The sequence below is a fragment of the Pseudophryne corroboree genome, chromosome 10 (genome assembly GCF_028390025.1).
Source record: "Pseudophryne corroboree isolate aPseCor3 chromosome 10, aPseCor3.hap2, whole genome shotgun sequence".
Classification (NCBI taxonomy): Eukaryota; Metazoa; Chordata; class Amphibia; order Anura; family Myobatrachidae; genus Pseudophryne; species Pseudophryne corroboree.
In genome coordinates this window covers 263,771,947-263,788,213 of record NC_086453.1, presented here as the reverse complement: position 1 = coordinate 263,788,213, position 16,267 = coordinate 263,771,947, and positions in this window count along the sequence as shown.

Here is a 16,267-nt window from a genome sequence, read left to right as displayed (position 1 = left end):
ATTGTGGGGACTGGGGACCACCAGTATATTAATACTTAATACTTACAAATGGAGACAGATTATCGGACGTAAAAGTGGGTGAAAACCTGGGATCCAGTGATCATCAAGCAGTATGGTTCAGCATTAAGACAGAGACTGACTCGTCCCATACAAAAACAAAGGTGTTGGATTTTAGGAAGGCTGATTTTGTAGGGATGGGAAAATGTGTAAGCAATTCTTTGACAGAGTGGAGGAACTTGGAAACAGTGCAGGAGAGGTGGGAAACATTCAAATGTGCAGTATTGAAGGCAACAGACCTTTGTATCAAAACTGTTAGGAAAAACACAAGGAAAAGGAAGCCAGTGTGGTTTGCAAAAGAAGTAGCAAATATTGTGAGAGCAAAAAAGATGGCTTTTAGGAAATATAAGCAGACACAAAATAATGAAGACAAAAAGATATATCTTGTTAGACAGAAGGAGACAAAGAAGGTAATCAGATGTGCAAAGGCACATGCTGAGGAGAAAATGGCCCAGTCAGTGGTTAAAGGAGGCAAAACTTTTTTTAGGTATATAAGCGAAAAGAGAAAAACAAAAGGCGGAATTATAAAACTAAAGACGGACACTGGGAGTCTTGTTGAAGGAGACAATTTAATAGCAGATCATCTTAATGATTATTTTTGCTCAGTATTTACTACTGAAAGAGAGGGGAAGGGGCCACAGTTAAGTTGCAGGGATATTCAGGAAAATGAAACAAGTACATTTACAGAGGAGAAGGTCCTAACAGAACTCTCAAAGCTGAAAGTGGACAGATCTATGGGGCCAGATGGGATACATCCAAGGATACTAAAAGAACTTAAAGAGGTGCTGGTAGCACCATTGACAGAATTATTCAACCAGTCATTAGCTACAGGAGAAATTCCAGGGGACTGGAAAAGAGCAAACGTAGTCCCACTGCACAAAAGTGGAAGCAAGGAAGAGGCAAACAACTACAGACCAGTGAGTCTTACATCAGTAGTAGGGAAATTGATGGAAACACTCTTAAAAGAAAGAGTTGTAGATTATCTCAAATCCGGCAATTTACTGGATCCCAAACAGCATGGATTCACCGGGGGGAGATCATGTCAAACAAATCTTATTGACTTTTTTGATTGTGTGACTAAAGTGATGGATAAAGGTGGAGCCATGGATATAGCTTATCTAGACTTTAGCAAGGCTTTTGACACAGTTCCACATCGCAGACTGCTAAATAAACTTGAAAGTTTGGGATTGGATATTAGGATTATTGAATGGATAAGATCTTGGTTGAAGGATAGAAAACAGAGAGTTGTGGTAAATGGAGTGCATTCACAGGAGGGAAATGTTACCAGTGGAGTACCCCAGGGATCTGTACTTGGACCAGTGCTTTTTAATATCTTTATTGGTGACATTGCAAATGGCATTAAAGGGAAAGTATGCCTTTTTGCAGATGACACAAAGGTATGCAACAGGGTAGACACACCAGGTGGGGTAAAACAAATGATTGAGGATCTAGGTAGACTAGAGGAATGGTCAAGAGTCTGGCAATTACAGTTTAATGCCAAAAAATGCAAAATCATGCACTTGGGTCTCAAAAATCCTAAAGCTAAATACAGTATTAATGGCACTATACTGGAAACTACTGAGGAGGAAAGGGATCTAGGAGTCACTATTTCAGATGACTTAAAAGCAGGTAAGCAATGTAACAAGGCAATGAGGAAGGCTAGTCAGATGCTTGGCTGCATTGGGAGAGGAATCAGCAGCAGAAAGAAAGAAGTAATAATGCCACTGTATAGGTCATTGGTACGGCCTCATCTAGAATACTGTATTCAGTTCTGGAGGCCATATCTTCAAAAGGATATTAATACATTAGAAACTGTACAAAGGAGGGCAACTAAAATGGTCAGTGGCAAACGCAGGATTTTCATAGGGGGGTTTCCGACCATATACTATAATTATATATATATATATATAATCACAGTGAGCCCGGCAGTTCTCCGCATTATAAAACGGTACCTTTCGTTCAAGGAGACCTCCACAGCACCCCCAAGCGAACAATCGTGTACTGCGGCACTCAGGCAAATAAAGACAGGACAACAGCCTCTGTGGCCATGCCCTGACGAAAAAGAGGAGTCTTTGAAACGTTGGTTACAGAGGCTGTTGTCCTGTCTTTATTTGCCTGAGTGCCACCGTACACGATTGTATGTATGTATGTGTATATATCCATGGGAGTCCTGCACTCACGTCCGTAAATAATCAGCTGTGGGGTGCACCCAGTAGAATCCACACAATCTCTGTAGATCAACATATATAGTAGTAGTAGTTCCAGTTTCCTGGGGGGCACTCTCCTTTGAACATCATCACATGAAACTTCTTAATCCATAATAGGCTTTATTTGGTCACACAATTTGGCTTTATTAAGTCGATGTTTCGGCTCTATAACTGGAGCCTTTCTCAAGACAAGCCTTGCATATAATTTTATATTCAAATAGTCACAACCTATACAAATAACAAATACATAGAAATGAATAAATACAATCAATCTCACGGGCCCAATCAGAAAATCACCATAGTTGTGCAATCCGTATAATCAGTAAAAGGAGGAGAGAGTGTTGAATGGTCGTGATATTAGCAAGTCAGAGGTACCCAACCAGGATATCTATCTCTAATAAAAATATCCAATAGGACAAATAACCAATCACCACACCATAGTGAGACGCCAACAAAAATATTAATGGCGTACTTACTAGAGTAAATGTAACTCAACAAAACAGCACTGAAGGTGGATTCGCAGTCACTCCGGTGTATTTAACCTGTTAATAAGACAACAAGAACTCTATAGCAGTTTCCAAAGACTAAAGAAAAATCTCAGGTGCCACCTGTATCATAGGGTGATTTCACTTACTTCACACAATAGAAATATCCTGGATAACTATCCAAATAGTGGCACCTTGCTCAGTGGAGCCTCTGTACAAAAGATATTGAAGATGTATCATAAACAATGAGCCCCTTCATATTTAGAAGGTGAGTCTCAATCAACATACACAGGATTTAATATAAGCCATATCGTCTCTTACCCCTGGGGATCACGAATCAACATCCAGTCAGTGTGGCTGCCTGATGTCTAATGTGCACAGCGTGCCTTATAAACCCATTAAACCGGAAGTGCCATCTCGCCCACAGTAATGAATAAATCTCCTTATGTCCCAAACATATACAGCTCTCTAAATCCTTAACCTTCCCCGCTGCAGCCGATATCACCCTTCAGACTGAATATAGTCATCCAAACTTATCACAAACAATAGTACAACATACTTCGTCGTCAGTCCGGACGGCGTGCGTGCCATCTCCCGGAAGTCACTAACCCGGTGCGTTCCAACACCCGGAAGTAGTATGTAAAGATGTTCTAACGATCAGGGCTTTTGCCACCGGCGTGTATCGTAACCTGGCAACCTGATGCTATGTTGTACAACAATGATAAAAGTCGGACCGCAGCGTACAGCACCCCTCAACCTCCATACTTTTTAAACATTCCCAAAACGGAAACAAGAGCGGGTGATTTTTATCCTCCATAACCCACTACATCATCCTCAGAAGTCTTTGTATGTTACATAACCATTACAGAGTAGATCTACCACTATCACATCTCTCATGTTAGACTCACTCTCAATAAAGATAAAAGGTATATTCTTCATTCAAGTATACTAATAACAACAGGTCTCATAGGATCCTGTAAAGGTCAGGATAAGTAAATCCATAGCTGCAGTCTAAATGATTTACTGTACATATACATAGACAAATATATAAATATATATGTAGGGTGTATCTAATCAGGCCAGTGAGAGTAGACTTACAAACAAACAATATATACATAATACAATACTACGTTAAATACATTAAACATATACTTTAAAAATAAAAAATGTAATTTATAAAAATATTCGGTATCAAGATACACCAATCCTAATAATGCAATGTGTCCATGTCTCAACATCAAGGAAGATATCACAAAAGAGAAAACAATTATAGACATGTGTAACACTTTATAGGAAAATATTCATGGTGTTGTATTCATTAAGTCCCCTCGGAGCAACGGTATCTAGTCTGTTGATCCAAAAGCTCTCCTTCTTTTTTAGGGCTAATGTCCTATCTCCCCCGTTGGAAAGGGGAGGGATCCAGTCAATCAGCATACATCTTAGGTTCGTCACCTGGTGCTTATTTTCCAAAAAGTGTCTCGCTACAGGTTTATCAGAAGACCCAGTTTGGATGGCGGCTCGTATTGTGGTCCTGTGATTCGCCATCCGGTCTCTAAAGCATCTAGATGTAAGCCCCACATAATAGAGGCCGCAAGGGCAAATTAAAAAATAGATCACATGATCTAATTTGCAATGCAGATGGTATTTAATTTTTATATTTTTCCCTGTGTGTGGGTGTGCAAAACTGTTTCCAATCCTCATAGCCCTACAGGTGGTACAATTCCCGCAAGAGAAACAACCCGGTTTTAGGCTCATCATTTGGGTAGGGTTCATTCGCTCATCAGGGACCGAGGTAGGCCGCATAAGCAACTGCTTTAGATTAGCCCCACGTCTATAGGCCATCAAAGGTGGCCCAATGTGGGTAAACGGCAATAGGGGGTCTGTCGCTAGGATTGGCCAATGTTTGCGTAGGATCTTATTAGTTTCAGATGCATGACTATCATATCTGGTAGTATAGATCATTCTATTAGTATTCTTACGGTTTTTAGAAACTTTATGCAAAAATATGTTACGTGCCTTACGCAAACATCTCTCCAAAGTGCGTGTAGTGTAACCGCGCTGTCTAAATCTGCATATCATTTCCTCCAATTGAGCTTCTCTAGCCTTGTCATCTGTGTTATTTCTCATAACACGAAGTAATTGAGAGACAGGCAAATTGTCTTTTAATGCAGGCGGATGGAAACTGCTAGTGAGTAATGTGGTATTCCTATCCGTAGGTTTCCTAAAAAGCGTAGTAGTGAACCCTCCCTTGTTGTGTCCTATGGTAACATCTAGAAAGTTGACAAACTCCGCTGAGATCTCATATGTGAATTTAATCGGGCTATCCAGATTGTTCACCTGGTCTATCATATCCATAAAGGACTCACGGGTGCCCAACCATACCACAAAAACATCGTCTATAAATCTTTTATAGATCTTAATGTTCTGTCCGAACTCTGAGAGTATGTGCCTCTGTTCAAATACCGTCATGTACATATTTGCATATGAGGGAGCGAGATTAGACCCCATTGCGGTACCTGATACCTGGTAATAGTATTCGTTCTTATACTGAAAATGATTGAGTCCTAATACCAGATTAGTTAACTCTAGTATATATTCAGTTGGGATTCCCTTGGTGGGTTCCAGGGCAATCAGTTCTCTCATTGCTCCCAGACCCTCAGCATGGGGTATCACGGTGTACAAAGATTGTACATCCATCGTGGCAAGCAATACATTATCAGGCAAATCCTGACAGGTTTTCAGATGTTCTAATAAGTCACTAGTATCACGGATGTAACTAGGACTCTTAATAACATACGGCTGTAGTAGGGAATCGATAAACTGGGCTATAGGTTGTAGCAGTGATCCTTCGGCTGCTATTATCGGTCGCCCCGGTGGGTTTCGTAAGGATTTATGTATTTTGGGCAGTGTATAAATTATTGGGCAACTGGGTTTGTCCACCGTCATATATTCATACAAATCAGTGTCTATCCATCGGTTGTCGAAGCCTCTTTTAAGACATGCGTCAATTTGACTTTTGACATGTGTCAAAGGATTGTTCCTAACTTTCCTGTATGTTAATTCATCTCTAAGTTGACGATTGATCTCTAAATCATAGTCCACCCAGTCCTGTACGACCACAGCTCCACCCTTGTCTGCAGGGCGAATCACCAAATTATAATTTGAGCGTAATTTTTGGAGAGCTTGTCGCTCATCAGCAGGTAGGTTGTCGTACAGTCAGGGTGGTTTGATCGAACGAGTATCCTTAGCAACCATTCTAAGAAAAGTTTTTAAGCTTGAATTTGTAGATGGAGGATCAAATTTAGATGATCTCTTAAACTGCGTTTTAGGTTTATTGCAGTCTTTACCTGAAAAATGCTCTCTAAGATGTAAATTTCTACCAAACCTGTATTGGTCAATAGTGGTCTCAAATGTTTTATGTGGAAAAAAAGGTACAAAAGACAAACCACGTGCTAAGAGGCGTGTTTCTGCTTGATCCAATACCGTAGAAGAAAGATTAAATACGGAACTTAAGTCCGATTCCTGCGACCCTGTCTTTTTGCCACCGCCCCTCCTCGTGCACGTACGGTGCCTTTTGAGGTACCTACAGGGGGTGTAGTCCTGGAATCGGTTCCTGGATCTAAAAAACGTTGATCACTGGTTTTATTATCCGAGAGATCAGTCTCTGAAGTAGAGACAGTCGAACCCAAATCCCTAGAATAGTATTGACGTCGCTGCTGTCTGTACGGTCGAGTTTGTCTATCGGCAAACGACTGGTTGCTATTACCAAGCAACCAACGGTACACTGTATGTGTCTGATAGTCTGTTGTTACCGTGGTCAACTTCTTCCTTTTAAAGGAAGTAAGTTCCTTACGATAGGAGTCAACTTGATTTTGTAGTCTATCAAGCCAACTAGAACTCTTATCTTCCCTTAAAAGGGGTATAGACGTAATCTCAAGTTGTTCTAACTCACCTTTTACCTTTTTTAGCTCATTACTAGCTTCCTCGACAACTAGCACAAGCAGATCAAGGGAACACTTATTTAAAATCCCGCACCACTTGGTGCAAAATACTGGATTACTGCGACCCAATGTCGGGATGTTGTTGATCCTAAACCCCCGGGGAATTAATTTACGGCGATGATATTCGGACAAAAACTGACCATGTAATTGAAGGTCAACTTCACGTCGTTTAAGTTTTAACAATCTGCGGTCCGACTTTTATCATTGTTGTACAACATAGCGTCAGGTTGCCAGGTTACGATACACGCCGGTGGCAAAAGCCCTGATCGTTAGAACATCTTTACATACTACTTCCGGGTGTTGGAACGCACCGGGTTAGTGACTTCCGGGAGATGGCACGCACGCCGTCCGGACTGACGACGAAGTATGTTGTACTATTGTTTGTGATAAGTTTGGATGACTATATTCAGTCTGAAGGGTGATATCGGCTGCAGCGGGGAAGGTTAAGGATTTAGAGAGCTGTATATGTTTGGGACATAAGGAGATTATTCATTACTGTGGGCGAGATGGCACTTCCGGTTTAATGGGTTTATAAGGCACGCTGTGCACATTAGACATCAGGCAGCCACACTGACTGGATGTTGATTCGTGATCCCCAGGGGTAAGAGACGATATGGCTTATATTAAATCCTGTGTATGTTGATTGAGACTCACCTTCTAAATATGAAGGGGCTCATTGTTTATGATACATCTTCAATATCTTTTGTACAGAGGCTCCACTGAGCAAGGTGCCACTATTTGGATAGTTATCCAGGATATTTCTATTGTGTGAAGTAAGTGAAATCACCCTATGATACAGGTGGCACCTGAGATTTTTCTTTAGTCTTTGGAAACTGCTATAGAGTTCTTGTTGTCTTATTAACAGGTTAAATACACTGGAGTGACTGCGAATCCACCTTCAGTGCTGTTTTGTTGAGTTACATTTACTCTAGTAAGTACGCCATTAATATTTTTGTTGGCGTCTCACTATGGTGTGGTGATTGGTTATTTGTCCTATTGGATATTTTTATTAGAGATAGATATCCTGGTTGGGTACCTCTGACTTGCTAATATCACGACCATTCAACACTCTCTCCTCCTTTTACTGATTATACGGATTGCACAACTATGGTGATTTTCTGATTGGGCCCGTGAGATTGATTGTATTTATTCATTTCTATGTATTTGTTATTTGTATAGGTTGTGACTATTTGAATATAAAATTATATGCAAGGCTTGTCTTGAGAAAGGCTCCAGTTATAGAGCCGAAACGTCGACTTAATAAAGCCAAATTGTGTGACCAAATAAAGCCTATTATGGATTAAGAAGTTTCATGTGATGATGTTCAAAGGAGAGTGCCCCCCAGGAAACTGGAACTACTACTACTATGTATGTGTATATATATATATATATATATATATATATACATACACACACATACATGCATACACACACACACATACATACACACACACAGCACAGTATATAAACATATATATATATACACACACACACACACACACACACACACACACACACACACAGCACAAGCTATGTATATCTGTGTATATATATATATAAATATATACAAGTGTGTGTTGTTGTACACACATATACAGTACATCTGTGTACATAGACATGCATACACACATACTGTACACGAAAACAGCATACATACATACATACATGCACACAGCATACGTACTTGCACAGCATACATGCAAGCAGCATACATACATGCAGAGACACACATAATACATGCATAGACATGCAATACACATGCACACACAGTATACATACATGCACACACAGTATACATACATGCATAGACACACAGTATACATGCACACAGCACACATACATGCATAGACACACAATACACATGCACACACAGTATACATACATGCACACACAGTATACATTAATGCATAGACACACAGTATACATGCACACATACATAAACACAGCTTACATGCATACATACATAAACACAAAGTATACATGCACACAGCACATATATACACACACAACATACAGTACAGTCACACATACATACACAATATACATGCACACAATACATATACACACACCCATTAACAGGAAGCACAGCTCCCAGCACCTATACACATGACACGCTACTTGCACAAACAGTGATGGCTGGGGGAGGTACATGCTGCACCAATCACTGCAGCAATTTATTTGCCCCTTCTTCAACCCCTGACATACAGTTGGTGGTAGACGCACCAGGTCCCTCAAGGTCTCCCCAGCACCCCCCCCCGCCCCCGTTCCCGCACTCACTGATAGCACCGAGATGATGATCCGTCACCGCCGCTGGTCCGGGTCTCCGCTGGCTGCATCCCCTTCCCCCCGTTCCAGCACTCACTGGCCGCGAGATGACGAGATGATCCGTCACTCACCGCCGCTGGTCCGGCTCCCCGCTGACTGCGCCGCTCATGTCCCGTGGCGCGGCTGGCTGGCTGCTTGCACTGAGTGACTCTGCCTGAGAGGAGCTGCTGCAGCTCCCCCTACATGCAGTAGCCAGCTCAGTGTGCAGCTGGCCTGCGCAGAGGGAGACACTGTCCGCGATGTAGACACAAAAAAAAAAAAAACACGTCAAAGTTCAGCTGATGATCGGCGGCTTGGGGGGGGTTTCTGGGTACTCGGAAACCCCCCCTGCGTGCGCGCCTGATGGTGCATGGCCTACATCACAAAACATACCCAGAAAGACTAAGAAATCTCAATATGTATAGTTTGGAGCAGAGAAGGGAAAGGGGGGACATGATAGAAACTTTTAAATATATGAAGGGTTTTAACAAAGTCCAGGAGGGAAACATTCTCCAAATGAAGAGAAGCAATAGGACACGAGGACATGCACTGAGACTAGAGGGGGGGAGGTTCAGGGGAAATTTGCGGAAAAATTATTTCACAGAAAGGGTAGTGGACAAGTGGAATAGCCTCCCATCAGAGGTGGTAGAGGCTAAGACAGTAGAGCAATTTAAACATGCATGGGATAGACATAAGGATATCCTTACAAAGAAATAAGGATCAAATAAGGTTAGTGATAAAAAGAATATAAAAAATAAATAAAAAAATAAATAAGGGGCAGACTAGATGGGCCAAGTGGTTCTTATCTGCCGACAAATTCTATGTTTCTATGTTTCTATGTTATATAGGAGGAGTACAGTGCAGAGTTTTGCTGACCAGTGACCACCAGTATTATATGTTCTCTGCCTGAAAAACGCTCCATATCTGTGCTCAGTTTGCTGCATATATCTGTGCTCACACTGCTTTATTGTGGGGAGTGGGGACCACCAGTATATTATATAGGAGGAGTACAGTGCAGAGTTTTGCTGACAGTGACCACCAGTATTATACGTTCTCTCCTCTGCCTGAAAAACGCTCCATACCTGTGCTCAGTGTGCTGCATATATCTGTGCTCACACTGCTTTATTGTGGGGACTGGGGACACCAGTATATTATATAGGAGGAGTACAGTGCAGAGTTTTGCTGACCAGTGACCACCAGTATTATACGTTCTCTCCTCTGCCTGAAAAACGCTCCATACCTGTGCTCAGTGTGCTGCATATATCTGTGCTCACACTGCTTTATTGTGGGGACTGGGGACCACCAGTATATTATATAGGAGGAGTACAGTGCAGAGTTTTGCTGACCAGTGACCACCAGTATTATACGTTCTCTCCTCTGCCTGAAAAACGCTCCATATCTGTGCTCAGTTTGCTGCATATATCTGTGCTCACACTGCTTTATTGTGGGGACTGGGGACCACCAGTATATTATATAGGAGGAGTACAGTGCAGAGTTTTGCTGACCAGTGACCACCAGTATTATACGTTCTCTCCTCTGCCTGAAAAACGCTCCATATCTGTGCTCAGTTTGCTGCATATATCTGTGCTCACACTGCTTTATTGTGGGGACTGGGGACCACCAGTATTATATAGGAGGAGTACAGTGCAGAGTTTTGCTGACCAGTGACCACCAGTATTATACGTTCTCTGCCTGAAAAACGCTCCATATCTGTGCTCAGTGTGCTGCATATATCTGTGCTCACACTGCTTTATTGTGGGGACTGGGGACCACCAATATATTATATAGGAGGAGTACAGTGCAGAGTTTTGCTGACCAGTGACCACCAGTATTATACGTTCTCTGCCTGAAAAACGCTCCATATCTGTGCTCAGTGTGCTGCATATATCTGTGCTCACACTGCTTTATTGTGGGTACTGGGGACCACCAGTATATTATATAGGAGGAGTACAGTGCAGAGTTTTGCTGACCAGTGACCACCAGTATTATATGTTCTCTGCCTGAAAAATGCTCCATATCTGTGCTCAATTTGCTGCATATATCTGTGCTCACACTGCTTTATTGTGGGGAGTGGGGACCACCAGTATATTATATAGGAGGAGTACAGTGCAGAGTTTTGCTGACAGTGACCACCAGTATTATACGTTCTCTCCTCTGCCTGAAAAACGCTCCACATCTGTGCTCAGTGTGCTGCATATATCTGTGCTCACACTGCTTTATTGTGGGGACTGGGGACCACCAGTATATTATATAGGAGGAGTACAGTGCAGAGTTTTGCTGACAGTGACCACCAGTATTATACGTTCTCTCCTCTGCCTGAAAAACGCTCCATATCTGTGCTCAGTGTGCTGCATATATCTGTGCTCACACTGCTTTATTGTGGGGACTGGGGACCACCAGTATATTATATAGGAAGAGTACAGTGCAGAGTTTTGCTGACCAGTGACCACCAGTATTATACGTTCTCTCCTCTGCCTGAAAAACGCTCCATATCTGTGCTCAGTTTGCTGCATATATCTGTGCTCACACTGCTTTATTGTGGGGACTGGGGACCACCAGTATATTATATAGGAGGAGTACAGTGCAGAGTTTTGCTGACCAGTGACCACCAGTATTATACGTTCTCTCCTCTGCCTGAAAAATGCTCCATATCTGTGCTCAGTTTGCTGCATATATCTGTGCTCACACTGCTTTTTTGTGGGGACTGGGGACCACCAGTATTATATAGGAGGAGTACAGTGCAGAGTTTTGCTGACCAGTGACCACCAGTATTATACGTTCTCTGCCTGAAAAACGCTCCATATCTGTGCTCAGTGTGCTGCATATATCTGTGCTCACACTGCTTTATTGTGGGGACTGGGGACCACCAATATATTATATAGGAGGAGTACAGTGCAGAGTTTTGCTGACCAGTGACCACCAGTATTATACGTTCTCTGCCTGAAAAACGCTCCATATCTGTTCTCAGTGTGCTGCATATATCTGTGCTCACACTGCTTTATTGTGGGGACTGGGGACCACCAGTATATTATATAGGAGGAGTACAGTGCAGAGTTTTGCTGACCAGTGACCACCAGTATTATATGTTCTCTGCCTGAAAAACGCTCCATGGCCCTCATTCCGAGTTGATCGGTCGCAAGGCGAATTTAGCAGAGTTGCACACGCTAAGCCGCCGCCTACTGGGAGTGTATCTTAGCATCTTAAAATTGCGACCGATGTAATCACAATATTGCGATTAGAAACGTCTTTGCAGTTTCTGAGTTGCTCCAGACTTACTCGGCATCTGCGATCAGTTCAGTGCTTGTCGTTCCTGGTTTGACGTCATAAACACACCCAGCGTTCGCCCAGACACTCCCCCGTTTCTCCGACCACTCCTGCGTTTTTTCCGGAAACGGTAGCGTTTTCATCCACACGCCCATAAAACGCCGTGTTTCCGCCCAGTAACACCCATTTCCTGTCAATCACACTACGATCGCCGGAGCGAAGAAAAAGCCGTGAGTAAAAATACTATCTTCATTGTTAAATTACTTGGCGCAGTCGCAGTGCGAATATTGCGCATGCGCACTAAGCGGAATTTCACTGCGATGTGATGAAAAATACAGAGCGAACGACTCGGAATGAGGGCCCATATCTGTGCTCAGTTTGCTGCATATATCTGTGCTCACACTGCTTTATTGTGGGGAGTGGGGACCACCAGTATATTATATAGGAGGAGTACAGTGCAGAGTTTTGCTGACAGTGACCACCAGTATTATACGTTCTCTCCTCTGCCTGAAAAACGCTCCACATCTGTGCTCAGTGTGCTGCATATATCTGTGCTCACACTGCTTTATTGTGGTGACTGGGGACCACCAGTATATTATATAGGAGGAGTACAGTGCAGAGTTTTGCTGACAGTGACCACCAGTATTATACATTCTCTCCTCTGCCTGAAAAACGCTCCATTCCTGTGCTCAGTGTGCTGCATATATCTGTGCTCACACTGCTTTATTGTGGGGACTCGGGACCACCAGTATATTATATAGGAGTAGTACAGTGCAGAGTTTTGCTGACCAGTGACTACCAGTATTATACGTTCTCTCCTCTGCCTGAAAAACGCTCCATATCTGTGCTCAGTGTGCTGCATATATCTGTGCTCACACTGCTTTATTGTGGGGACTGGGGACCACCGGTATATTATATAGGAGGAGTACAGTGCAGAGTTTTGCTGACCAGTGACCACCAGTATTATACGTTCTCTGCCTGAAAAACGCTCCATATCTGTGCTCAGTGTGCTGCATATATCTGTGCTCACACTGCTTTATTGTGGGGACTCGGAACCACCAGTATATTATATAGGAGGAGTACAGTGCAGAGTTTTGCTGACCAGTGACCATCAGTATTATACGTTCTCTCCTCTGCCTGAAAAACGCTCCATGTCTGTGCTCAGTGTGCTGCATATATCTGTGCTCACACTGCTTTATTGTGGGGACTGGGGACCACCAGTATATTATATAGGAGGAGTACAGTGCAGAGTTTTGCTGACCAGTGACCATCAGTATTATACGTTCTCTCCTCTGCCTGAAAAACGCTCCATGTCTGTGCTCAGTGTGCTGCATATATCTGTGCTCACACTGCTTTATTGTGGGGACTGGGGACCACCAGTATATTGTATAGGAGGAGTACAGTGCAGAGTTTTGCTGACCAGTGACCACCAGTATTATACGTTCTCTCCTCTGCCTGAAAAACGCTCCATATCTGTGCTCAGTTTGCTGCATATATCTGTGCTCACACTGCTTTATTGTGGGGACTGGGGACCACCAGTATATTATATAGGAGGAGTACAGTGCAGAGTTTTGCTGATAAGTGACCACCAGTATTATACGTTCTCTACTCTGCCTGAAAAACGCTCCATATCTGTGCTCACTGTGCTGCATATATCTGTGCTCACACTGCTTTATTGTGGGGACTGGGGACCACCAGTATATTATATAGGAGGAGTACAGTGCAGAGTTTTGCTGACCAGTGACCACCAGTATTATACGTTCTCTCCTCTGCCTGAAAAATGCTCCACATCTGTGCTCAGTGTGCTGCATATATCTGTGCTCACACTGCTTTATTGTGGTGACTGGGGACCACCAGTATATTATATAGGAGGAGTACAGTGCAGAGTTTTGCTGACAGTGACCACCAGTATTATACATTCTCTCCTCTGCCTGAAAAACGCTCCATTCCTGTGCTCAGTGTGCTGCATATATCTGTGCTCACACTGCTTTATTGTGGGGACTCGGGACCACCAGTATATTATATAGGAGTAGTACAGTGCAGAGTTTTGCTGACCAGTGACTACCAGTATTATACGTTCTCTCCTCTGCCTGAAAAACGCTCCATATCTGTGCTCAGTGTGCTGCATATATCTGTGCTCACACTGCTTTATTGTGGGGACTGGGAACCACCAGTATATTATATAGGAGGAGTACAGTGCAGAGTTTTGCTGACCAGTGACCATCAGTATTATACAATCTCTCCTCTGCCTGAAAAACGCTCCATGTCTGTGCTCAGTGTGCTGCATATATCTGTGCTCACACTGCTTTATTGTGGGGACTGGGGACCACCAGTATATTATATAGGAGGAGTACAGTGCAGAGTTTTGCTGACCAGTGACCACCAGTATTATACGTTCTCTCCTATGCCTGAAAAACGCTCCATATCTGTGCTCAGTTTGCTGCATATATCTGTGCTCACACTGCTTTATTGTGGGGACTGGGGACCACCAGTATATTATATAGGATGAGTACAGTGCAGAGTTTTGCTGACCAGTGACCACCAGTATTATACGTTCTCTCCTCTGCCTGAAAAACGCTCTATATCTGTGCTCAGTTTGCTGCATATATCTGTGCTCACACTGCTTTATTGTGGGGACTGGGGACCACCAGTATATTATATAGGAGGAGTACAGTGCAGAGTTTTGCTGACCAGTGACCACCAGTATTATACGTTCTCTACTCTGCCTGAAAAACGCTCCATATCTGTGCTCACTGTGCTGCATATATCTGTGCTCACACTGCTTTATTGTGGGGACTGGGGACCACCAGTATATTATATAGGAGGAGTACAGTGCAGAGTTTTGCTGACCAGTGACCACCAGTATTATACGTTCTCTCCTCTGCCTGAAAAACGCTCCATATCTGTGCTCAGTGTTCTGCATATATCTGTGCTCACACTGCTTTATTGTGGGGACTGGGGACCACCAGTATATTATATAGGAGGAGTACAGTGCAGAGTTTTGCTGACCAGTGACCACCAGTATTATACGTTCTCTGCCTGAAAAATGCTCCATATCTGTGCTCAGTGTGCTGCATATATCTGTGCTCACACTGCTTTATTGTGGGGACTGGGGACCACCAGTATATTATATAGGAGGAGTACAGTGCAGAGTTTTGCTGAGCAGTGACCACCAGTATTATACGTTCTCTCCTCTGCCTGAAAAACGCTCCATATCTGTGCTCAGTGTGCTGCATATATCTGTGCTCACACTGCTTTATTGTGGGGACTGGGGACCACCAGTATATTATATAGGAGGAGTACAGTGCAGAGTTTTGCTGACCAGTGACCACCAGTATTATACGTTCTCTGCCTGAAAACGCTCCATATCTGTGCTCAGTGTTCTGCATATATCTGTGCTCACACTGCTTTATTGTGGGGACTGGGGACCGTCAGTATATTATATAGGAGGAGTACAGTGCAGAGTTTCGCTGACCAGTGACCACCAGTATTATACGTTCTCTGCCTGAAAAACGCTCCATATCTGTGCTCAGTGTGCTGCATATATCTGTGCTCACACTGCTTTATTGTGGGGACTGGGGACCACCAGTATATTAATACTTAATACTTACAAATGGAGACAGATTATCGGACGTAAAAGTGGGTGAAAACCTGGGATCCAGTGATCATCAAGCAGTATGGTTCAGCATTAAGACAGAGACTGACTCGTCCCATACAAAAACAAAGGTGTTGGATTTTAGGAAGGCTGATTTTGTAGGGATGGGAAAATGTGTAAGCAATTCTTTGACAGAGTGGAGGAACTTGGAAACAGTGCAGGAGAGGTGGGAAACATTCAAATGTGCAGTATTGAAGGCAACAGACCTTTGTATCAAAACTGTTAGGAAAAACACAAGGAAAAGGAAGCCAGTGTGGTTTGCAAAAGAAGTAGCAAATATTGTGAGAGCAAAAA